The following is a 26,874-nucleotide window of genomic DNA, read 5'->3' as shown; positions in this document are numbered from 1 at the left end:
ACACTCCCCTCAAGGAGTGTGTCTTGCCCCTGACCTCATGTGATGCTCAGAGGCAGCTGTATATACCCACTGCAGTATTTATGAGCAAATAACCACATGGCACAATGACAATGAAAGTTTCCACACCAGCAACTATCACTAGCAGTTCAGTGTTCTTCAGGAAAGGGCCATAAATGACTGAGTAGGCCCACTCTCAGCTCTTTGGCCTGATGAGTAATAAGCCAAGAGACCAAACAATTTCAACAATTTCAACTTTACCTCAGGAGATAAGGTATCCTGCACCCAGCTGCCACAAGAAGGAGGGCCTTTTCTCAAGTCAAGGATTTGTGGATTTCATATGGGGAAGGAATAACAAAGAGGACCTCCCTGGCAGACCTTAAAATGCAGGCATAAGCAGTACAGGGAGAGGAATTCCTTCAAAAACCTGGCTCTAAGTTACTGACAGCTTTGTACATAGACACTCAGATCTCTAGCAGTTGGGCAGCCAATGCAAGCTCTTCAAAACTGGTATTATGTGGTGGGGTAACCTATTTTTATACTGTGAATAAGCATATTAGGTTTTCTTAAAGGTTTTAATGCTATTATTGGCATTTTATTGGCTAATTTTATTGCGTAACCCACCCTGATACTGCCTGGTGATGAAGGACTGGGTGGAAATTGTTTAAAGAAATAAGAAAAAATAAATATTCCAAGAAAATACCATTTAAAGCTGATGTGTTAAAAACACATCAGCATGAGTACAACTCATGACAGAACATTTGGGAGTGATGGGCTCACAACTGCTCACAACTCAATAACTGGGATTGTGACAGTGTACATCCCCAACACACACACACACACACACACACAACTTAGTTGGTGGCAAAAACCTCTATGTGATGCCTCCATGCCATCTGAAATGGCAGCATCCCTGAGACTCTTAGGGGACCTGGACAAATATGTGCCTAGGAACTCAGTAGGGATGTCAGACACCCTGGAAACTGATCCCACATGAGTATGCTCAACAGTGTTTCCATAATAGCAGCCTAGAAGCAAGGAGTTCTGGGCCATATACTTTCCAGGGCACCTGATGACAACTGTAGTGAATACTCAGACACCCTTGACTAATTCATGTCTTTGGGTTCCCTGCCTGCGTTCCCTGAGCATATTTAGAAGCTTGGTTTACATTCCGAGCATTTGTGGGAGTTGGGAGATGACACCTTATTTGTAATGTATGAAAGCACTGTGAGCCGGAGAGATTAGCATTATGAGCCAGGTAAATGCATTAGAAACATCACTAGAATCTGGCCCTCAGAGCTGCAAAACACTGTTCTTTTCCACCCAGTATTGGAATCTTCACTTATCACAATCACCGGGGGTCCTGCAAAATGAAATGCCAGAGTAGAACTTTTTCATTCTCTGCTGTGGTGGCAACTGCAGTGGAGTTTCATGCTCTGGTGAGCTGTTTCTGCTACTCCCCAATATTGCTACACCTTATTGAGGAGATTTCACCCCTCCCATATCTAAGAATCTGCTGATGTTCTCTGCTGATTCTTCAAAGAGGAGGGGCGGTTTCTGCTCTCTACTTATTCCGCTCCAGCCTCACATCAAAGTGTCGGGGGGGGGGGGGAGAGACTGAGTGTTAGAGAGAGATTGTGTGTATAGATAAGGTTGCTGCTAATAGCAGCTGCAGACACTCAGTGCAGTTCAGCATTTTTCGTTTAGACCTCATTTAGCTCTGTACATAGTTGTATATTATAGTTGTAGATAGAATAAAGAAGATATTCTACAGAGCTGCTCTCCGAGTCGTTTATGCTGTGCTATACTCTGCTATACTCTGCTGTGCGACAACTGTCTTCTTGTTGGAGTGAATCTGGTGCTCACAACTCTAAGCTGTGAGTCCACAGCACTTTGACCAGTTCCTGTGCAGAAGATGGTCACTGGAAGTGCTACCCAGCTCGCCTAGCCCAGTCGGGGCTGAAGTGTGTGAGTCCAGTTGGTGGCACTGGCTCAGGGAGATGCTGACACTTAATAGTCCTTCCATGGAATGCTCCTCCCTCTGTCTTACCCCTATTCTAACCCCCACCCCCACCCCCGCTGCAGAGAGGTGGTAACATAGGATTTGACTGTGTGATCTGGGAGCTAAAGGTTAGCGTTTCTCCACTTCAAGTGAGAAGCACTTATGCAGCTGCTGCATGGTTATCAGCCATTGGAATGCACACTTAAGGTTCATTGTACGGGAGTGGAAAAAAGCACAACTTGTTAACCTTAGGAGGTCCAGCATCTTGTGCTATATTGCCATTTTCTGATCCAACATGTCAGCTTCCCTCCATACCTTGGGGGGTGTGTGTGTGTCTTTTTATAAAAAAAAATTTGAATGACCCATTTTGTAAGTATTCAGCATGATCTTTAATGCTTTACACAGTGAAAGTGATTGATACCTTTAAGTTCCTTACTGTCATCCTTTGAAAGCCATGAGAGAGCATTAAAGAGAACACCAGTTTCTCCTTCCAGCAGGGGTTCTTGTTATTCCTTTGTATGTGTATGTCTTTTGTGCATTCAGGCTGAAAGTCAGAGATGTGAACTTTTGAAAAGTTGTTTCATAATAACAAAAGCCCACATCCCTACTGAGTGGCTCAGTGATGTTCGCCTGCTGCGAATATATGTCTTTTGATTTGCTTTTTCACTCAGTAGTTGTGCTTCTTTCTTTGCAGCTCAGATTTATGTCCTAGAATGTACTCTAGTCTTTTAAGATTCCACATGTTTCTTTACCCCTTACCCTTAGGGGAAGCTGAAGTGGACTCACTTTTTTATTTTATTTCTCGTGGCCTCTTCTTCTGTACTCTTGCTACTTTGAAGGAAGTCAGAGTTGCTGAACAAATTCAGTATCTGTCTTTCTAACACTATGGAGTGGCATGGGGGTAATGTTGAAGGCAGGAGCAAATCATGAGATCCCCTCATAATCCTAAATCCACAGCCATATCCTGCAAGAAGAATGCTCTCAAAGATGACACAGAAAGTTCAGTTGGTCCTGGCTGAGGTTCCATTAAGATATAACCCCCTTTTTTAAAGCAGCTCCACTATGGATAATACATTCATAGATGCACAGGAAACTGAGGTAGTACTATATAGAAACCTGCTAAAGGGCAGGAAACTCCAAGAAGGAAGTAACTAGAGGGAAAGTCTTATGGTTGTCTCTAGACTAATGCACAGAGAGTGGGAAACAAGCAAGACAATTTTAAGCTCTTAATACAGAATGGCAAATATGACCTAATAGGCATTACTGTAATTGGATGGGATGAGACTCATGACTGGAATGTAGAAATTGAGGGGGTATAACCTGTTCAAAAGGAATAGCCCAAACAGGAAGGGGGGAGGAGTAGCATTATATGTAAAGGATGTGTACACTTACAACCTGCAGCATGGAAGGCAGATTAAGAGTATATGGATAAAAATTGTAGGAGTGGGAAACAACAGTGACCTTAATGTAGGTGACTGCTATAGACCTTCAAGCCAGACTGAAGACTTGGATAATATCTTCCTAGAGCAGATTACTAAATATTCAAAAAGGGAGAGATATAGTAGTCATGGAAGACTTCAACTATCCCAACATCCATTGGACCTCAAACTTTGCCAAGAATGAAAATCCAACAAATTCCTCAGTTGCCTCGCTGACAATTTCATTTCCCAGAAGGTAGAGGAAGCAACAAGGAGATCTATCTTGGACCTGGTCCTCACCAATAGGAATTGATGAAGTACTGGGAACCTTAGGAGGAAGCGATCATGTTCTCTTGGGTTTCATGATACAGATGCAAGGGAAAGCTGAGTGTCATCAGATATGCACTTGGGACTTTAAGAAAGATGATTTCAAAAAGCTTAAAGAACTACTGGGTTGAGATCCCATAGTCAGAAATACTCAAAGAGAAGGGAGTCCAAGATGGATGGGAGTTTCTTAAAGGTGAAATATTAAGGACTTAAATGCAGACAATTCCCACAAGAAAGAAAAGTGGGAGGCATCTAAAGAAACTGGTGTGGCTGCGTAAGGAGCTTAAAGATGATCTGAAAGTTAAGAAAGGCATGTATAAGAAATGGAAGAAAGGGGAAATCACAAAGGAAGAATCTACATGAGTAACCAACAGTTGCATGGAGGAGGTCAGGCGGGCCTAAGGTCAGAATGGGCTCAGACTTTGAGAGAGGTTAATAATAATAATAATAAGGGAACACCTAGCTACTTTAAATGAATTCAGATTTCCAGGGCCTGATGAACTGCATCCAAGGATACTAAAGGAGCTTGTGGATGTAATCTCACAGCCTCTGTCCAAAATCTTTGAGAACTATTGGAGAACAGGTGAGGTCCCTGCAGACTGGAGGCAAGCAAATGTTGTCGTCATCTTCAAAAGTGGAAAAAAGAGGACCCACTGACTGGTGAGCTTGGCATTGATACCAGGAAAGGTCCTAGAACAGATAATTAAACAGTTGGTCTGTGAGCACTTAGAAAAGGATTCTATGATTGCTAAGACCCAGTATGGGTTTCTCAATAACAGCTCATGCCAGGTGAATCTCATTTCTTTTTTTGACAGTTGCAAGCTTGGGGGATCAGGGGGGAGCTGTGAATGTAAGATTGCAAGGATCAAAGAGTTGAAAGGGACCACAAGTGTCTAGTCCAACCCCCTGCAATGCAGTGATCTTTTGCCCAAGGTAGGACTTGAACCACCAACCCTTAAACTAAGAGTCTTATGCTATACTGACTGAGCTTTCCTAGACATCCACGTAGTCTATATTTCAGTAAAGCTTTTGACACAGTCTCCCATGGTATTCTTGTGAGGAAACTGGTAAAGTGTGGACTGAATGAGGTAACTGTTAATTGGATTTGTAGCTGATTGACTGACGAAACCCAAAGAGTACTCACTAATGGTTCCTCATCATCTTGGGGAAAAGTAGCAAGTGGGGTGCTGAAGGATTCTGTCTTGAGCCCGCTGTTGTTCAACATCATTATAAATGACTTGGATGAAGGAATTGAGGGGATGCTCATCAAATTTGCAGATGGCACCAAACTGGGAGGGGTAACTAATGCCACAGAAGACAGAACTGGGATTCAAGATGCCTTTAACAGATTAGAGAACTGGGCCCAAAATGCATTTCAGTAGGGGCAAATGTTAGGTTCTGCACTTGGTCAAGAAGAACTAGCTGCACAAATATAAAATGGGGGGACACCTGGCTTACTAGTAGGGTCTAGGGGTCTTGGTGGACCACTAGCTTAATATGAGTCAACAGTGTGAGGCAGCAGCAAAAAAAGCTAGTGCTAATCTAGGCTGCATCAACAGAAGTATAGTGTCTAGATCAAGGAAAGTAATAGTACCACCCTATTCTGCCATGGTCAGACCACACCTAGAATACTGTGTCCAGATCTGGGCATCACAGTTTAAGAAGGATGCTGACAAGCTGGAATGTGTGCAGAGGCAGGCAAGTTTCTGGAAACCAAGCCTTATGTATAATGGTTGAAGGAGCTGGGTGTGTTTAGCCTGGAAAAGAAGAGACAGAGAAGAAATATGATAGCTATCTTCTACTATCTGAAGGGCTGTCACATGGAAGATAGAACAAGCTTGGTTTTTTTGCTGCTCTGGAGGGTAGGATTCGAACCACTGTCTTCAAGTTATAAGAAAAGAGATTCCAACTAAACACCAGGAAGACCTTTGTGATGGAAAGAGCTGTTTGACAGTGGGAAGGTCTTCCTTGGGAGGTTGTGGTATCTCCTTCCTTGAAAGGTTTTAAGCAGAGGTTGAATGGCCATCTGTCATGGATACTTTAGTTGAGATTCCTGCATTGCAGGGGGTTGGACTGGATGACCCTCGGGGTCCTACTATCTCTACATGGTGATTCTATGGTTGCCTGTAGATTTCTAGGGCAAATTTAAGGTGTTCACATAAGTGTTTCTTTCCCTACACAACCTCCTGGGTGCTGAGATTGTCATAGGGAATCATTTTGGTAGTTCCTCCACCTTCAGATGTTGGTGGTGGCCCAGTATAGGACTTTATCTGTGGTGACCTCTAAGCTGTGAAACTCCCCTCAGAGGTGTATCTGGCACCTTCATTATACAACTTCTGGAAAATGCTGAAGATGCACCTTTGCACACTGGCTTTTTGATATTTTGAGGATCCACCTTGTTTTTGTGTTTATAACTTCTTTTAAAGTGTTTTTAATACTGTGTTTTAATATTGTGACCCGCCTCTGGGGACCTTAGGTGACGGTTAGGTAATCAGTAAAGATTCCAAACTTGCAGACAGCTGACTAAAGACATTTTACTACAACAGTGAGGGAAGAATAATAGTATTTCAAGAAGGAGTCCTGTGGCACTATAAATAGTGCATAATGACCTGGATGTAAGTAGCCCTAAACTCAGCTGTGCTTGCTTCTGTGGGTTAAACCTGCAAAACATGTTGAGCTTTAACAAAAGCTCTTTACTATTGTGAAATGTAGCCTTAAGCTTTTAATTAGAGATGCAAACAATCCTGCAAACAAGTGCTGCCATTTATCTTGCTAGTGTGAAGGAAAGGACTTGAAAGTCTCTCTTTCACTTCATTCACTGTGGAAAAAATGGTGTGTCAGTTATTCCTAGCACTAGTGCTGATGGTGTCATCAGTCTTGCTCTGGAGAAAGTCCTGGGGCCTCATCCCCCCCCCCACTTGTATTATACAATACAGTGGTACCTCGGGTTACATACGGTTCAGGTTACAGACTCCACCAACCCAGAAATAGTACTTCAGGTTAAGAACTTTGCTTCAGGATGAGAACAGAAATTGCATGGTGGTGGCGGGAGGCCCCATTAGTTAAAGTGGTGCTTCAGGTTAAGAACAGTTTCAGGTTAACCTCCGGAACGAATTAAGCACATAGCCAGAGGTACCACTGTACTTTCTGATAGGAGCAGAAGATTCTCGTTTCTATACTTCTTGCAAGGTTCAAGGCAATCATGTTTCCACATTAATTTATATGTTTCCACAGCATATAAATTCACTGGCAGAAATTATGCTATTAAAATGCTTACTTCCTAAAACACCATCTCCTTTCCCCTCTTCATGCTGAAGTTTGAACATGCTGATTTTCATCCCTACAAAGTCTTGAAGAAATAGAGATCCAAGCAAGGAAATTGTGGTTTCAGAAAACAAGGTCAGTGGATGAGATTTTCAGTATCACAGGGAACAAATTTAAGGTTGAATCACTCAAAAAGTTAGAAAGCAAATGTTATCAGGTGCTACCCTTCTGTATATTGTGAGAAAGGGTGCTATTTATTGACACTAGTTTCTTCAAACATGTGTCTACCTCTCTGGAACTCTCTCTCTCAAAACGTCATTCTAAATTTATGTTTTAAGAACATATGGTGCAACTTAATAAAACTGAAGAAGAACAAAGCAACCTAAATAGCTGTGTCTATAAATCTAGCTGAGTTGTGTTGCTTCTGTAAAGCATGTTTTTAATAACCTTCTAATGTTTAGTGAATCAAATCTGGCAGATAATGAGCACCATCTAGTGATGCAGTACCTTGCCTAATCTGTGCAGAATGACAGGCTGATCTACATGCGGCAAATGTGGTTGGCTGCTGTTCAGCTGCTTATTTCAAAATACATCTCTAAGTAGGCATCAAGGTGACATTTCACAGGAGGAAAATGTCGGCACTAATTAATTGTTGATGTGAAGTTATTAGTCACTCCAGTGCAGTTGCTCTCCTTACAGATTATTTTGTTTTCTATATTTAATATGGCACTTTTAAAAGGCACAATGTTCTGAAGAACTTGGCATTCCAAATATATTAGCTCTGTATGTAATAACAGTGTTTGTGGGCCACTTCTAACACATATGATTGAAGTAGTCATGTATTGCTATTGTGATGGAAATGCACAAAATTGATATGGAGCTCAAAGGAAGGGCAAACAAGTGGAAATTTATGGGTGACATTAGAGCTAGTGAGAAGCAGTGATGCAATCCTAAAAAACACAAACCCATGACATTGACTTAGTATTTAAAAAGGAAATGGTTTTTATAAAATAGCTCTTTCCCCCTCCCACCTGAAAATTTGATTCACTGGTTCTTTAGAGCATTTGCTTGGGTTCAGTTGGATTTATGTTCAGTCCCCAATTAAAATAATCACATGTAGCAAAACTGGAATGATACCTGCTTAACACACTGGAGAGTTGTAGACTCACAGTAGACCAGCCTTTGCCTGCCAGCCTGATCCTCTGACATGTTTTGACCTCAATGTTTTGATCACAACATTGACCACAAGCATGGTCAATGAGCAGGGATGAGAGGAGAGGCAGTTCTACAGCATCTGGAAGACACCAGATTGGGGAAGACTGCAGTAGGTAATAGTTGGCCAATAATACACTCAGTACAAAGCAGCTTTGTGCACTCTGTGTTAATGGCTGTGTACTCTGAATGTCATAATTTTATCTGTACCCAAAGTAATTCCTTATCTTCTGATGGATCCTTTGCCATCCAAGTAGAAGGATAGAAGTATTATCAATGAATTCTATTTCAAAGAAGAGTTCAATAAACAGTGTTAACTTTAAAATCCATGGAACTGGTCTTGGGTTTGTTTTTTACTAGGGTTGTTAGCTTTCATCCACAGCTAACCTCTCAACCAGTGGGCTTGTCTACCTGTCATTATTGCATCATTGATGGCATTATTGCATCACTAGTTGTCTTACAAACTTAGAGACAAGTTAGCAGGCACTGTTAATCAATGTAGCAGCAGTTTGCCCTCAGCTCCCCTTCCCTCCTGCCTTTTATCTGCTGAGCACAATTGTGCTCAAGCATTGGAAATAGTCATCTTACTGTTTCAACTGTTCTAAGAATAAGCAGGAGGAACCATCTTAATCTGTAGCTGCCCACATGATCAGCATTCATTTCCCAGCATGTAGGTAGGTGATTAATATTAATCTGTCTAGTCAAAGATTGTAGACAGCTTGGGAAGGATCCTCTCTTCATGAGTATAATACATTCTTTGTGCATTGTATCAATGACTTTGTCTTTATTTAAGGAATGTGGGGCAGGTGTGTAGGAGATTACAGCACAGGGGCCCAACTACATTTTATGCAGGAAATCTGTGGTTAATCTTCTGACCACAACAACAACAACAACTCCCTCCCCAATACAGTTATGAGGGGCAGCTGCCAGTTTGTTTGTAGAAGAAGTTGTTCAACCATTTCCTGTGTATTGATTACAGATCAGAATCACATTCCCAAAGCTGTTTTAACTACCTACCCTGCCCATTGTGGGCAGAGAAATGGATCGGGAATACAGTACGGGAGGGAAAGATTAAATACTCCATCACTACCACAGCTCTGAACAGGTCTCCAGTGTCCATATTTAAGAAAAAATATTCATGGACCTTCTTCATAATGTGATGGTTGGCCTATGACCTGGCACATTTTCTGCTTTTTTTAAGAAAGGCATTTACATTTTCATCACCCTCTAGCATTTTCTCTAGTACCTAGCACTCTGATTTTGTTTGCCATCATATCCCTGGTATCAGTAGGAATATTATGGAAAATTTATTTCCTCCTTAAACTACTGATTGTTCTGGTGTGGAACCCAGCCAGGACCCTGTTTTCCAACTCTAATATTTGTGGTTTTACTCAACAGGGTTGTTGTTATTGTTTTGCACATTAACCCACCCCCAATTACGCTCTGTTTTGTTTTATTTACAATTCTTCATAGAGAGTTGTTCCACTCTCTTGATCTTTTTCATTTCCCTTTTCTGAACCTTTTTTGAAATCTAAATTCTTTTTGATAAGAGTGTTCCAAATGAAGCTGCATGATACATTTGTATAATAGCATTATGATACTAGCAGTTTTATTTTTAATTCCTTTCCTAGTGATCTGTAGCATGGAAGTCACCTTTTTCTTCATCAAGCTATCCACTACAACTGCAAGGTCTTGTACCTGGTCAGTCGCTTCCAGTTCAGACCCCATGAGCACATATGGGGAAGCAAGATAGTTTTGCACCAACATGCTTCAGTCTACACTTGTTTCCATTGAATTTTGTTTGCCATTTTACCACCGATTCTCTCAGTTTTGAGATGTCCCACTGAGTTCAGGTGGACATACATTTAGGTAAGTGGGTGTTGGATTGCAGCCCCTGCAGTAGTAGCAATGCTCCTACAATACTCTGGAGAAGACATGCCTGGTTGCTCTAGCATCCCTCACTCTGAGGCATTGTGGGGCAAGAATGTTGTACCATCAGGACTGGGTGAGGAGGAACAGTTGTGCCATTGGGGTGGGGGGGTGGGAAGGACAGAGTTGTGGTGAAGGAGGAGAAGGTCACAGAGGCAAAGTGACTTTTGGTTGCCTGGATGGAGGATAGAGAAGGGTGCGTGAATGTGTGTGCAGGTAAAATCTATGTTCAAGCCTCCATCCATTTGGCTTCTGGCTCCACAAACCACTGGCATGTGACGCCCTGGAAAGTTGAGCAGCAGGGAATGCAGCCATTTGGCTGGGAAAAGCTTCCCACTCCTGCTATACAAGGTCATTCACGTATGGATTTAAATAACTATCTGATCGACTGACTAAGTTTCTTTCACAGGGTGAGAGGGCATTCTTATTTTTACAGAGTGTTATATTTTAGTTGTCAGAATAAGCTGACCCTCAAGTTGCTTTATTATCTATAAAATAAGAAGTCCACCATAAACTTGGAAACACAAAGCGGTGTGTTGCCATGGATCTGTTGCTGATACATGAAATGTTTCTTTTTAAAATAATAATAATAATAACTGCTTCAAATGTTTATGCAGGCAGGTGTTGTGTAGGTGTTACCTGTAGGAGGTTGGCTTAAGTGTATCAACTCCTTACCTGGAGTAGAATGGGGCCTCCAAACAGCATCTGTTCTTCCTTCTTCTCCTTCTCCAAATGCAATATGATACTAGTTTTAGCCTTTTTTCAGTTGTGTAGACAGCAACACAGATGGGCTATAGCATTTTAAAACTTCCACATAGAGAAGCAGCTGCACCAAACGCTTCCAGACAAGCATCACAGTTGGGTATCAACAGTTCCAGAGAAATAACTTAACAGCCCGTGAGATAATAACAATCAAATAGGCTAGGCCATGAAGGGTAGATGGCAGAAAATTAAAAGCAGAACAGGGAATAACCGCAGATGCTGTAACACAAGACAAGAGAAGAAATGTGTAGGAGACAAATGGACCGCACTTTGTTCGAAAGTGGAAGGAGCCTAAGATTCAGTAATGTAGCCTGTGCTTTATATGGATCACTTATATAAAATGCCAGGGTAACAGTTTTACAGCAGGTATCTTGACCTGCTAGATTATGGATGCTGGAGTATCAGTACTCGCTTGCTTTTTGTTCTGATCTATGTAAGAAACATGGGGACGCGGGTGGCACTGTGGGTAAAACCTCAGTGCCTAGGACTTGCCGATCACATGGTCGCCGGTTCGAATCCCTGCGGCGGGGTGCGCTCCCGTCATTCGGTCCCAGCACCTGCCAACCTAGCAGTTCGAAAGCACCTCCTGGTGCAAGTAGATAAATAGGGACCACTTTATAGCGGGAAGGTAAACGGCGTTCTGTGTGCTGCGCTGGCTCGCCAGATGCAGCTTGTCACGCTGGCCATGTGACCCGGAAGTGTCTGCAGACAGTGCTGGCTCCCGGCCTATAGAGTGAGATGAGCGCACAACCCTAGAGTCTGGCAAAACTGGCCCGAATGGGCAGGGGTACCTTTACCTTTTTATGTAAGAAACATACATTACTTTCTTAATCTCTACAACCAAGAATATTCATGTGATGGAATCACAGAATCAATATAGTGGGAATAGATGGGCATTGCAAATTGTTTCAAAGGCATAAAGAGGACATAGCTTTTAACGGTAAAAATGGCAAAGTTCAAATGCCCCAGTGATAATTACAGGTGAATATCGTGGAAAAGTTCATTTATTTCAGTAATTCAGTAATTTAAAAAGTGAAACTAATATATGAGATAGACTCATGACATGCAAAGCGAGATATGTCAAGCCTTTATTTGTTATAATTGTGATGATCATGGCGTACAGCTGATGAAAACCCCAAATTAACAATCTCAGAAAATTAGAATATTAAATGACCAACACTAGCTGATGACATGGCTCCCCAAATGAACACAGACTGTGGAAACTTCACACTGGACTTCAAGCATTTGGCATTGTGTGCCTCCCCATTCTTCCTCCAGACTCTGGGTCCTTGGTTTCCAAATGAGATGGCAAAAGCTGCTCTCATCAGAAAAGAGATTTGGGGAGCCATGTCATCATCTGGTGTTGGTCCACTGTGCTTCATTAAGTCCAGGGTCAACACAGCCATCTACCAGGAGATTTTGGAGCATTTCATGCTTCCTTCCGCAGACGAGCTTTATGGGGATGCTGACTTCATTTTCCAGCAGGACTTTGGCACCTGCCCACACTGCCAAAAGTACCAAAACCTGGTTCAATGCCCATGGGCTTACTGTGCTTGATTGGCCAGCAAACTCACCTGACCTGAACCCCATAGAGAATCTATGGGGCATTGCCAAGAGACAGATGAGAGACATGAGGCCGAGCAATGCAGAAGAGCTGAAGGCTGCTATTGAAGCTTCCTGGTCTTCCATAACACCTCAGCAGTGCCACAGGCTGATAGCATCCATGCCACGCAACACTGAAGCAGTAATTGATGCAAAAGGGGCCCAACCAAGTACTGAGTACATATGCATGCTTCTACTTCTCAAAGATCAAATATTGCTCTATTTGCAGTCCTTGTTTTGCTGATTTCATTTAATATTCTAATTTTCTGAGATTGTTAATTTGGGGTTTTCATCAGCTGTACACCATGATCATCACAATTATAACAAATAAAGGCTTGACATATCTCTTTTTTATAATATTTATTAAGAGTTTTTAATTACAATGCAAATAAATAAAACACAATAATATATATCATAACACATTTTCTTGTCATCTTTGGACTTCCTCGTATCTCCCATTCCTGCGTTCCTAGTTATAAAAATTTAATCCAGCAATTTATCACCTTGTTTACATTCTTACTAACTAATTTTCCAATATTACATCACACATTTTAAATAATTTTGTTTGATATCTTAAAAAATTTGGTTTAGCTAATCATTGTCTAATTGAATTTAACTTATCTTCATAATTCGCCTCATCTGTTTTAATGGTGCCGAGTTATTTATAATCTAGCATCCTGCTTAACATTCATACAATTTACAATATTTTTGCAGATAAATCTTAAATTTCTTCCAGTCTTCTTCTACCGTCTCCTCTCCCAGGTCTCGGATTCTGCCAGTCATCTCGGCCAGTTCCATATAGTCTATGTTTCATCTGCCATTCTTCCAGTGTGGGTAAATCTTGGGTTTTCCAGTGCTTAGCGACGAGTATCCTTGCTGCTGTTGTACATAAAGAATGTTTGGTCCTTCTTTAACACCTTCTGGCCGACAATACCCAGAAGGAAGGCCTCTGGTTTCTTAGTGAAGGTATACTTAAGTACATTTTTCAGCTCATTATATATCATTTCCCAGAAAGCCTTCACTCTAGGGCAGGTCCACCAGAGGTGAAAGAATGTTCCTTCATTTTCTTTACATTTCCAACATTTATTATCAGACACATGGTATATTTTTGCAAGTTTGACTGGGGTCATGTACCATCTATATATCATTTTCATAACATTTTCTTTCAGAGCATTACATGCAGTGAAATTCAACCCAGTGGTCCACAACCTTTCCCAGTCAAGGCTTGACATATCTCAGTTTGCATGTCACGAGTCTATCTCATATATTAGTTTCACCTTTTAAGTTGAATTACTGAAATAAATGAACTTTTCCACTATATTCTAATTTTCTGAGTTTCACCTGTATCTTCTTCAGATAATTCAGCAATAAGACTTTCTTATTCACAGTCCCAGGTATAAATAGAGTCATGTTCAAGGGTTGGGGAATGCCATATACAGTTGTACCTCGGTTTAAGAACAGTCCGGTTTAAGAAACATTCAGTTTACAGACTCCGCAAAACTGGAAATAGTTTCCCGGTTTGAGAACTTTACCTCGGTTTAAGAATAGAATCCGAATGGTGGAAGGGCACCAAGAGTGGGAGGCCTCATTAGGGAAAGCATGCCTCGGTTTAAGAACAGTTTCGGTTTAAGAACGGACTTCAGAAACGGATTAAGTTTGTAAACTGAGGTACCACTTAATGTAATACTTTACTTAAGAGAGAAGATTCAAACCTACCAGTATCATGATTATAAAGAGGAATTTGGACATTTTCATTCATGGGCTGATGGCTGATTCAGTGGGGTCATCCACAGGACTAATCTAAGAAGGAAGAGAATCATCAACGAAGTGGAGGGGGAATGGCTTTGTTGCAGCAACAGCAGCCAAGAGAAACAGTGGTGCTGAACCTCTGTTTAAAAAATGAGACCTATTTGCACAATCTAAGTGTTTCTCCAGGAAAAAACCAGTAGACTCAATAGAAAGTTTTACCTGAGAATTGAATATGAGCATATTCAGTGCTTCTCTGTTTGCAGCTGAATCCTGTGACCCAGTGCTGTTCAATGAGCCATCAGTTAGTTGCTGATCCCCAGTGATTTTACCACAGCCCAGGTTGGATGAGATGCTTCAGGGACCTAATATGGCACTGGTCCCTGGCACAGTTGGGGTGTGGAATGCCACTCCACCACATCAGATAGCTTGAGAAGCACTGGTCCACACTGTCTGGCAGTGGCTCTCCAGGACACATGGCTTGTGAGTAGCCTAGAAGAATTGGCTGGTTGCAGGGTGGTTGGTAAGCCTCAGCCCCAGCATGTCTTCAGATTGCCTTGCTTCTCTGCACACACACACCCCAGCAAACACACACACATGCAATTCCCAACCTGTGTGGCCCATTAGCCTGTGCAGACTTTCAGGCATTGGGGGGCAGCTGCAGTGCAAGAACAAGGAGTGTCGGTTTCAATCCTTAAAATGTGCAGCTCAAGGCTGTGCATTGCCAAGTGCTTTGGGGAGAGTTGAAAGGGCTTAGGTTTGATTGGGTGTATTCTGTGATTTTGGACTACTTATGTGGAAAGAAAGATAAGCATGTATGGGGGACAGGAGAGTTGGACAAGCATCTGTTGTGCCTTGGGCTTTCACCACACACAATAACACAAATTAGGTTTCTTTGTGTGCATACTTTTCAGATAGTGGTAAAGTGGGTAAGAACCAGAGAATGGATGTAATATGCAGTTTGAAATATATAATTTTGTTGTATGAACCAGCTGGGTTTGCTTACAGTACTAAAACATTTTTATTGCTAACCATTTGTGTGTATGTGTGTGCGTGTGTGCTGGTGCATGTGTAATGAAAATGTTTAAGGAAAGAAATCATGGTGGAATTGTACTTTACAGGTGGCAGAATTATGCTCTGCAAGTTTACAGGACGGATTTGTGTTGAGGGAGATTATAGGGCAGTGAAGTGATGTGGTATTCATTGGATGGTGCCATTGATGTTCAAAGTACAAAAGCGCTTTCTTTTCAGGAATAAACTTTATTTCATGCAAGCAGCTTTCCATGCCAGCTGCAATATTTAATAATGTCTCTTCTCTCTATGTGGGTATATGTGTGTGAGAGAGAGACAGAGACAGAGAGACAGAGAGACAGAGAGACAGAGACAGAGAGAGAGAGAGAGAGAGAGAGAGAGAGAGAGAGAGAGAGAGAGATGCAGAAGTAGAACAATATAGATATACTCTCGAGCTGGTTTGGAGGTTCTAGCAAGGGAGCACAGCTATCGTGCTCGGTACACTCCTATCTGGGATGGTCGTTCTCTTCCACTGAGCGCACAGCTTTGGGAGGGACGCACATGGAACCAAAAATGTGTGCAAAAATATACTTACTAGCGTGAAGTGTCCTTGGGCCAGCTGCCATCTTTCAACATAGCAGGTTGTTGTATAAAGGAGCAAGAAGCCAGGAGAACATGCTGCCCACCAGTTGTGGGCTGTTTTGCAGCCCACAATCAGAGAAGAAAGGAAGCATCAACTGCTAGAGTTCCTTCAGGTGAGTCAGATCTTTGCAAGATCTATGCTGTAAGCTGCCCAGAGTGGCTGGGGAAATCCAGGCAAACTAACAGTGGGCATAACTCACATCACAGTCCTTATGATTCTGTTAGGACACGAGGCACAGCCACAAGTCTTAAAAGCTATCTTGCTTGCACTGGGAACAGACCCTCGGGGGCACCACAGCTATGAGGTAGAATGGAAGGCAAGAGGCAGAGGGGTCCTGAATTTTGGCCTCACACAGGGCACTGCTGAAATTTGAGGCCCTGAGGTCCACCACTGCTCCCTCCCTAATGAAAGGATGACTTCACAATCCTGGACACTACCATAGCTTCTGTTTCTGTCCTGGTCTCCTTCATTAGGGTCTCCTGTACTGTAACTTTTGTACCAGTGTAGTGTAATGGTTAAAGTGTAGGTCCAGGGAGACCTGGGTTCTCAAATCCTCACTCAGCCACAAGCCTCACTTGGCGTCCTTGGGCCAGCTGACATCTTTCAGCTAAGCAGGTTGTTGTGAGAATAAAAAGGGAAAGGGGGAAACCATGTACATGACCTTGAGCTCCTTGGAGGAAAGGTGAGAAATAATAACAGTAACCATCACAATAATAAGCGACATTCCACAAATGAGTCCCTTCAATGCAAGGATTTCCATTTGTGCACTCCTTAAATCTGCTCCAGAGGGTTGGGGGAAACCATTAGAACAGATTTAGGAGGGACAGAGCAGGAGAAGAGGGGCAGAACATTATGATATGCAAGTAAAAGTCCTTTTACTAATGCAAAAATTGCCTTAGTGCTATGTCAGATTCCACCTATCTGTTACCATTATCAATCTTACTGCCATTATTGTTATTAATAAGCCTGACCAACCACCAAGACACCTGCTGCTTACAGTAGACCTCTGGGTATCCTACAGCTTTATTTAGTCAATGAAAATTCATTGTAAGGGTAGCAGTATACTACCAGCCCAAATCAATTCACAATTCTGTAGGAGGTATTGACGGTGTATTCTCCATGCTTCTCTCCTCCAGCAGTGCTATGGAAAATCAAGCACTTTGCTTAATTCAAATAATGTCTGTCTGTCTAAGGTAAGAACGTGCCTCAGGTCCTCTTGAATGAATGGCATTGTATTAATTACAGCAAGTAAAATGAGAGAGAGGCCCTCCAGCCAAACTTTGATCTGCAGTGCCAGTTGGTTGCTTTGACTATATGGAATAATCAACCACCTTTTGAAAATTGCATAACTGCATAATTCTTTTTATATTAAATAAAAATAAAAATGGGTTCCAAACCAGGAACATTTGTTCCATTTCTAACTTTCTACAATGGAATTCAGATAGACTGAAAAGCTTTGGAATGCTGGAACTATGACAGATTGAAATTTAGGGAATCCACTCATTCTAAAATAAATAAATACTACTTTCATTTAAATACAGATTTTTATATTGAGTAATTAGGATGGCAAATAACACAGCCTCAAGACTCCCAAAGTGGCAGTGGAATATAGAATTAGTTTAATTTAGCATATACCCAACTATCATACCCACCCTTGTCTTTTTTTTCTTCTTGGCGGTATAGAGATTTTGCAAGTCAATCAATCAATACCTTTCATTTATGATATTCAAGACATGATTGATGTTGGACTTAACCATCCAGGGGTCCTTTACCTTTTGTTTTTTACCTGTAGCCAAAGCAGCCCCACCAATGCACAGGATGGAGGGATGAGTAGTGTTTTAAGTCTGCAGAAGTTTTTAAAGAAAAAAACCTTGAACATTCTTTGAGTTACAAGTTGTCATGGAATCAATTTTGTAAGTAAACCACATATGTTCACTTTTAATCTCTTTCACTTGCAGACTATAGGGGCACATATTACATTTACCGCATCTGTAATGACCTCTCGCAATGGTAGATGATGGTTCTAGACAGTTAGTCCTAACTAATTGATTTTGTAGGGACTCTTTCTTTCTCAGGCCCAAAAGGGGTTTTTATAGGCAGGAATATCTTGAAAGATGTGCCAGTGTTTATTTATAAAATTTATTCTGACCAAGTCTTTCAACCATAGTTTGGTGAAAGTGTACACCGAAGTCTGGTCTTATCAGATGGCATAAATTTCCCCCTCGGAATAATATGTGTTCAGCACAATTATATGGATTTCTCACAGGTATTCTTATTCACAAATGATGTCTGAAGTATCCCTAAGTGAGGAACGTTGTCTTGGATGGGAATGTGAATCAGTTCAGGCATTCTGCATCCTTCAGTCCCTCTCACCCCTTCCAAGATGCTCTCACATCACCTCTTGTGCTGTCTCCAGCTGCATTCTCCTCCTGTTGCCCTCCTGGTGCTTCCACTTCCTCCTCCTCCTCTACCATTATTTCCCAGCTTCCCCCCTCATCTGCCTCTGAGCTGTGACCTCCCTCAAACCCCTGCTATAAATCTAAACTGTCTTCCTCTTCTCTGGAAGGGTCAGGCTGGGGTGGCAGTCTCCACCATTCCTTCTCTGCCCAGTCCCTGACAAAGAGCCATTTCCAGTCAGTGTGGACAATATTGACTATTGTGGACCAATGGACTGAAAACAACTTCCTGTTTTCCAAACATTGATAGTGCTCTCAGCCTCTTCACTGAATCAGATTTAGAACCTTCCACAGTCCTTCCCATATCTAAATGGAATCTTGATGCCTGAAGAAGCATGTTTTTGAAAAGAAAAGGGGAGTATATGCTTCAAGATTGTTTTCATTGTGAAAAATAAACAGTTTCTGCTTAGATCTGGCACTGTGATTTCCAAGGAAGTTCAGGCTATGAAGGTAAATGTAATAATAGGATTATTGCCGACTTTCAATCCAGCAGTACTGGTAAATTAATCAATTTACTCATATTGTGTTATTATAGGATTCATTTTTTTAAAAAAAAAATCTGGTAAGTGATAAACCCTCATAACTGAAGCAAAGAACAGGAATATCTGCAGAATATCTAGTGCACTCTCTGTAAGCAAAATAATAATAACTAGCAGAAATTGCCCAATGAATTCTAAGAGGCCTTATAAAGTTCTGGAATCAGTGGTTAAAATCAGTTTTGAAAGGGCCAGACTGGCATCTTCATCCAATAGGGCTTCCAGATGTGTCCAAATGTAGGCAGAGGCTTGCTCCTTGAGCTCAGGAACCATCATGCAAAATGTTGTTAAATGGTATCCACATGCCTAGAGAACTTTTTCAAACATAAAGTAAATGAGGAGGATGCTTGGCATTGTTATAATAAAATTACATGGTGAACAGATGCTACATGTTTCGATATGATGATGATGTTCCCTGGCCTCATACCCAGAAACAAACTTTAGGGGAGCGATGGTTTGCTTCAAAAGAGCATAAGAAGCCCAGAATTCTTCTCCAGCTTTGAAAGCTGTTTCCATTCAAATTGGGCATTTCCATTCAAATTGTGTGTGTGCATGTGCGTGCGTGCGTACGCCACATGATGTGATCGATTATGTGGGGCGGGGCTTACCTCCTCCCCCCCCCCATATTTTATTCAATTTGGTACCCCTGGCTGCCCCTATTTTAAGACATTCAGATCCACTCTTTCCTCTTGGAGCATATTAATTGTTATTTGTCTATCTTGTTCTTATTAGCTAGGATCAAAGATGCAAATGATTACTGGGATTTATTCAAGTATGCTGTCAACATTCTTGAGCTGTAAGAACAGACAGTGTTTCCATTCCTCACTAGTTCACCTTTTCCACCTTTTCCAGCAATTCAGTTGTTACATCATTCTGTTTACAGTGATACCTTGGTTTTCTAACGTAATCCGTTCTGGAAGACCGTTTGAGTTCTGAAATGTTCGAAAATCAAGGCGCGGTTTCCCAGCTGACAGGATATTACACTCAGCGGAAGCCGCCTCAGAAGTTCAACTTCCGAGGCATGTTCGAAAACCGTAGCATTTACTTCCAGGTTTATGGTGTTCGAAAACTGAAATGTTCGTCAATGGAGACATTCGAAAACCGAGGTACCGCTGTACTTAGAAACCTAATTTATACACCCAAGATGGCATATTCAGATCATAAAGTTGCTGTTCAAATAAGGCATGGCAATTGTGCATGCTCAATTTGCAAAATAATTGTCAGCATAGTATTTGCCTCCCTTCCCCAACTTCCTGTCTTGGTGGTGACCTCTGAATGTCACTCAAGGTTCACTGTTGTTCTCATGCAAGCTTGTCTGTATGCTGTAACTAGTAAATAGCAGATACTGAGAAATTGTTTGCATTAGGAGTCCCTGGACACAGATGTTCCTCTGATACTGCTTTCCCCCACCCTATTTTTTTTATCTCTTTCCATGTCCCTGTAACGTTTCAGCCACCAGCTTGTGATCACAGAACGACATTTATTATTTCTTAGGTTTCAAGCTACCTTTTGTAGTCCTAGAATAATAAGAGTTTTAGTATTGGGAAAGTAATCATGCTCATCCCTTTGTGTAGCACCAGGCTTAATATGAACAATTCCTAAGAAGTGTTTCATTTTCTTGTATAAGCAGTCAAGGACACAGGCTGCAATCCAGTGCATGTTATACACATTTAAGCCTCACTGTTTTGTCTGCTGGATTGTGGTTTGAGCTTTTTTTTTTCATTGAACAACCATTTTCAAAATTAACAAAGGCTTAAAAAGAGAAAGGGGGGCATGCTTAATAAGCATTGTGTAGCGCTTTGTTGCTTTATTATGAACAACCTTGCCAATGTCTTTGGGCTGGAATGGAAGATATTTCTCCCATGAGCCATATATTGCCTTACTGCCTATTCCCAGCTGGGCAGAACTTCTGAATTCATTCAATTCACAGAGATGACTTCCTGACTTGATTACATTTTCTCTTTACATGTGCTGAAATCTATGTGTGTAGGTAGCAACTGGACATTCCTGTCCCTACAAGGATGGCTTATCAGGTGGATGAGGAAGAGCTGCATGCACTCAATTCCCTCCTAAAATGACCTGGGTTGAGAGGGAAGTAATGTGGAATCTGGCCCTTTCTTATATCCCAAACTAGACTTCTTACACTCCATTAAAACTGGCCAATGAAAAGTAGGGATCAGTATCTGGTTCTTGTTTGATGTGCTTAAATTCTTCATCCAATCCTTCTTGAAATTCCTGTTTTCATGTGGATGTCCTGTCTTTAGCCAACCCATAATGAAGAGCTAGAGTGTAGAGGTGAAGAAAGCAAAAGTAAATGTCACTAGAAGCAAGTAGGACATCTACCAGAAGACAGCTGACCAAAATATTATTAAATATCAGTGATCATAATTAACTTGTTAGTAAGTTAAGATTTACTGTTCTTTCAGTGACTCTTGTTCTATTACTATATTGGCGCATCTTCACCTAATGACCTCATCCAAGAGGATTTTAACCCATAGTGATGGCATTTAGCATGTGATGTGCACATTTCTTGTAGCTGAGAAAAGTGCAGCTAGATTTTGGATTACGGTGTGATTGCCACAGCAATATTTATTTTAAGTGTGTTGGACACAAATTATGGAACCTGGGGAAATGCCCTGCATTTGGAAAGCTGATGATGTTCAGTTTGAAAATGGAAAGGGGATTAAACACATTAGGCATATTTGTTGATTTAGCATTTAAATGACAGGCAGTGTCTGGGACAGTATGTACACAAATTATATCAGGGCTGAATGTATTCAGTTTCCATACTTAGAGCCCACTTCCCAAACCATATTAATATACCCTTTCCTCTTTAATCGGACCATCAGCCTTCACCTCTTCATCGCATCCATGTAAATACCCTTAAAGTACAGTGGTACCTCGCAAGATGAATGCCTCGCAAGACGAAAAACGCGCAAGACAAAAGGATTTTTCGTTTTTTGAGTTGCTTCGCAAGACGATTTTCCCTATGGGCTTGCTTCGCAAGACGAAACGTCCTCCGAGTTTGTTTCCGTTTTCTTAAAACCGTTAATACCAGGGTGCATCCGTGCTTCGCAAAACGAAAAATCCGCAAGACGAAGAAACTGGCAGAATGAATTAATTTCGTCTTGCGAGGCACCACTCTACTCTCCCTTTTTTGTTGCTGTTAGTTACTGTACTACTAAGGCAGATTCATAAATGAATTGTCCCTGTGTAGTAGATAATAACTACAGACATCTATGGCTAAACCGCCACGGATGCAGGGTGTAAACAAACTTTTTTTAAATGTGGGGTGTCTGAAGGATATTTTGTGCAGTTGGAGAAATGCTTTAAAAACCCCTTTTCAACAACATATAATGGCTTTATTATTCTTATCCAGATCATGTGCTGTGACTGAGTTCAATTGTAATGGGTTTAGATTCTAACAGGTATTATTATGTCACACAAGTAAGGTGGCTATAATAAACAGAAAGTTAAAGAGGTGTCTCACTTATTGGACACATAAGCAGCTTAAACAGAATTGATAGCCCAATTCTATATTATCATCTTGAATATTACTAAAACTTTCCATATTCATTGATAACTTTCAGAGAAGCTACTAACAGTTCATGTAGTTAGGTGGAAATGTTTAAATCAGTCCTGTCTCCTGATTTATCATTCAACTGGATTCTCATGCAACCAGAATACAATGAACAATTATTCTCCCTCTCTTTTGCTAGTAACTTTTTTATTTATATATATAAAGCATGGAAATGTCCTTTCCTTTCCTAATTATGCTGTGCTCCCTCAGTCATTCGTTGTGATAGTCCTTTTAGAATGTTCTATTGTTGCAGCTCCTCTCTTAATTCTCTCTAGTCAATTATTTTTCTTTGGACCATCCGTTCAATTAGCAAGTAGGCATGGTACTGAATGTTCAGGCTCTGCTGACAGTTCTTTGAAAGGGTGGGACTGCTATAGTTGTGCATGTTTGTTGCCTTTCTTCCTTGACAATTACAGCCTTTAAAACCAAACACAGCTGTGTTGATTTTGCAAATTCAAGTTCTGGGTTTGTGGTTGTTCTTGCAAACCTAATTTAACTCACCAGCCAGTGATAGGCATTAAGTGATGGTCATTAGTCACATGACAGCATGCTGTTTGGGTCATAGTATCCATATTGTAACACACAATGGTCTGAGCTTTCGGGATTCCATGGAATGTTCACAGGTATTCTAATGTTGTAATAATGGAACCATCAACATGGAATGTTCATAGACAGTCTGCGATAGTGAATATATTGAGAGGTCAGTTTCTCTAGGGATGACAACTTCACACTGACTCTGTGAAAGGTGATACGTGGTGGGCATAGTAGGCAGGCCAGGTTAGATGAGATTCTAGAAGGTAAGGAAGTTAAGTAACAGAGAACCCAGAATCAGTTCAACCAAATCAATGGAACAATTCAGCAGCAGTCTGAGACAAAGCAATGTGTGGGAAGAGCAGGTAGAGAACAACCTCAGTAACACTAGACAAATTCATGAAAGATCAATAGATCAATGGCTTTTAAGGAATTTTGCCACGTTTTTGTCTGAATATTCTGTGTCTGGCATAAATGATGTGATATTTGCCTTCACTATTGGATATTTGGTTTTATTTGAAGAAAGGCTGGTAACTCAGTGGTAAAGTAGATGCTATAGAACAGCCTTGCCACAGTTTGGTGGCTTCCCAATGTTTTGAACTTAAACACCCTACTTAAACACTTGTCATGCTGGCTGAGGCTGATAGGAGCAAAGTCTAGAACATCTAGCAGGTACCATGCTGGAGAAGGCTGCTTTAAAAGGTGTCTAGTTAAATCCCAGACTTCTCCAGGTAGACTGGGAAAGACTGCTATGTGAAAACTCAGGAGAGCCACTGCCAGTCTGTGTAGAGAATTCTGGTCTAGATGGGTCAATAGTCTGATTAGGTATAAGGAAGATTTTCATGTTTTTGATCTTGGTAGTGTGCCCCATCTGGTCAGGGTCAGCCTAACTTTTGTTATTTATGCTCTAGTGATCTCTAGATTAGATTACTGCAACCTGTTATACATGGGGCTGCCTCTGAGTACAGTTCAGAAACTTCAGCTGGTGCAGAATTCAGTGGCCAGGTTGCTCACCAGGAAGGACTATTTGAACACATAATGCCAATCCTGGCCCAATTGCACTGACTGCCAGTTTCTGGGCCCAATTCAATGTGCTGGTTTTGACCTCTCAATCCTTAAGTGGCTCAGGACCATAATACCTCAAGGACTGCCTTCCCCCATAAGAACCAAGCACCCTGTGATCATCATCTGAGGCCCTTCTTCATGTGCCTCCTCTACAAGAGGTTCAGAGGGCAGCAACACAAGAACTGGCCTTTTCTGCAGTTTCCCCATTTGTGGAATGCTCTCCTCGGGGATGCTCACCTGGTACATTTGTTATATACTTTTAGGTACCAGACAAAAACATCAATCTTCTCCCAGACCTTTGGCTAATTGAACAATCTGTTGTTGATTAGTCGTGTCCGACTCTTCGTGACCCCATGGACCAGAGCACGCCAGATACTCCTAATTGAACAATCTATGGTGTTTTAAACTGTGGGAGTTATGGTTTTGTTTGTTACTATGTTAGTATACATTTTTGTGTTTTTATATTGTAAACCACCCTGTGACCCTTGAATGAAGGGTGGTATAGAAATCATCAACATCATCACTCAACAGCTCTGAAAGATATTCTTCATTTAAAATATTATTATTATTATTATTATTATTATTATTATTATTATTATTTATTATTATTATTATTTACTTATACCCCACCCATCTGGCTGGGCCTACTCAGCCACTCTGGGCAGCTCCCAACAAAATATTAAAAACACGATAAAACATCAAACAATATACAGTGGTACATCTGGTTACAAATGCTTTGGGTTACAAATGCTTCGGGTTACGAATTCCGCTAACCTGCAAGTAGCTGCTCCTGGTTGCAAACTTTGCCCCAGGATGTGAACCGAAAGTGCATGCACAGTGGGAGGCCCCATTAGCGAAAGCGCGCCTCAGGATAAGAACAGTTTCAGGTTAAGAATGGACCTTTGGAACATAAGTTCATAACCAGAGGTACCACTGTATCTGACATACAAAAATGTTTTGTATGTTTGGCAGCTAATATGCAATAGTGGTCAGTGTTAGTACTTGAGAGTTAATCAGCAGTTATCAGTGCTGGTTTTTGTACTGCTTTATTCATTACTTTGACTATTCAGGTAACATCAAGAGGTCACACGAAACAATCAAATGCTAAGAGCAAATCTGAAATGTCTACAAGTTTTGATTTTTCAAAAATCAAAATTGTTTCAGCTGCAGCTGACTGTATTGGTGCCCTCTTTCACATTTGGCCTTTGAGAGTGATTGACACACTCAAACACCCGTGTACAGTATTCATTCTTCAGCAAAATGTAGTTGGATGACATGGAGATCAAATAACTGCTACTGAAACAACTTTCTAAAGTGAACTATATCCTGTTACCATTCTTTGATGAGAGTACTGTGGAAATCCACACCTGCTATAGAAGGTCGTGTTCAGGATATCCAAAACTGCACCTCTCAACAGAATTTCAGCAGGTCCTATTGGATTTTAATGGTGCTATGCTGTGCATGAAATTTTTAAAATGTAGTTCAAAGTACTTCCAAGTTTGTGTTTGTGTTTTGCCCATAGAAATATGTGAGGAAAGGATTGGGGGTGGGGGGAGAGTAATCTGCAGCTTTCATTCACTTTGACCTTATGAGGGTGTTCTTAATCTATATGTATGTGTCCCTGCAGGAGGCCCTAACTCAGCAATGTTCCAAGTTAATAGACTGTCACAGGAGTAAATCAGTCTCTAGGTGGGCTTAAGAAGACTCAAAGTATGAGGGCAGCAGTAGAGCCATGTTAAATCCTTGGCTGTTCCTTGGTTGATGCTGCTGCTGCCTTGCTTGTGACTTGATTTTAATACTTTGGACAATGTTTAGCATCTCCCTCTATACTTATGCGCTTGGCACTTTTGTTGGGGTGAGAGAAAAATGTGTCTGAGAGTGGTTGTTTTGTTCGAAGGCCATTGACAGGCGCCTGGAATAGTGCTCACAATTGCTTTCTTTGTTGCTTGATGCTCTGAAGGATTATTCTGTTCTAAAGAGAAGCAAGAGGTCGCTCTCAAATACCAATTTTGACACAAAGACCTGCCGTTTGCTGTTCTTTCTCAGCTTTGTGCTGGGGAAAAAACACACACATACACACACAATTCCTTTTCCTGCCTTACTTTCTCAGTTTAACTGTTGAATTGTAATTACTTGGACATCCAATTATTTTTTGGTAGCAGTCCAGCTGCTTTTCCTCTCTTCATCAAGCTCCCATGGAATATGTCCTTTCTTTCTTTCTTTCTTTCTTTCTTTCTTTCTTTCTTTCTTTCTTTCTTTCTTTCTATTTCTTTCTTCATTCTGTCAAGCAACACACTGCAATTTCTTCATCTCTTTCTCTTACAGTGACTTTGTGCACTCTCTCTCTCTCTCACACACACACACACACACAAACAAAATCAATGGCATAATTTGATCAAGAGTATATACCTATAACTGTATTCCAAAGCTGAGCCTGAGACCCAACCCTGAGAAACGTTTTTAAAAACAGAAAGCAATGGGACTTTCAAACACGTCCACAATATCTTTCTTTCATTACCAGGCATCCACCAGACACATGAGATCAGAGAGCAGGTCTTTCAGAGCATGTACTTCCAAGCCCATTTGAGCTTTTGGAAATTAAGCACTGACAGTGGCTGTAGAGCAAAACCAATATCTTAATAATGTCTGTTTCTGTCCTGCCCGTCAATTGTTTACCAGTGTCCCTCTGACAATGAACATATGAAGCTGCCCTTGATGGAGCCAGCCCAGCAGTCCCTCCAGCAGTTTTGACCACTTTGAATGGCAGCAACGCTCCAAGGCTTGGGGCATAGG

The 26,874-nt window shown here is 41.3% G+C and overlaps 1 protein-coding gene and 1 long non-coding RNA gene across 30 annotated transcripts in view; both read left to right on the top strand.

The window, feature by feature from the left end:
- Nucleotides 1-26,874, top strand: part of NRXN3 (neurexin 3) — a 1,202,656-nt gene that overhangs the window by 457,296 nt on the left and 718,486 nt on the right. The window lies entirely within an intron of this gene.
- LOC310845065 overlaps nucleotides 1-26,874 on the top strand; it is a 55,789-nt gene that overhangs the window by 6,215 nt on the left and 22,700 nt on the right. Inside the window, exons 2-4 of one of the 3 annotated variants that reach the window (XR_014564443.1) lie at nucleotides 7,062-7,143; nucleotides 15,909-16,025; nucleotides 17,706-17,738. This is a non-coding gene — a long non-coding RNA (uncharacterized lncRNA). Of the gene's footprint in view, nucleotides 1-7,061; nucleotides 7,144-8,701; nucleotides 8,895-15,908; nucleotides 16,026-17,705; nucleotides 17,739-26,874 lie in introns of those variants that run through there. The other 2 variants (XR_014564441.1, XR_014564442.1) reach the window with 2 other exon arrangements.

Source organism: Podarcis gaigeae (assembly GCF_964106915.1).
Source record: "Podarcis gaigeae genome assembly, chromosome: 1".
Classification (NCBI taxonomy): Eukaryota; Metazoa; Chordata; class Lepidosauria; order Squamata; family Lacertidae; genus Podarcis; species Podarcis gaigeae.
Note: the sequence above shows the minus strand (reverse complement) of the source record. Positions and strands in the feature narration are given on the sequence as shown.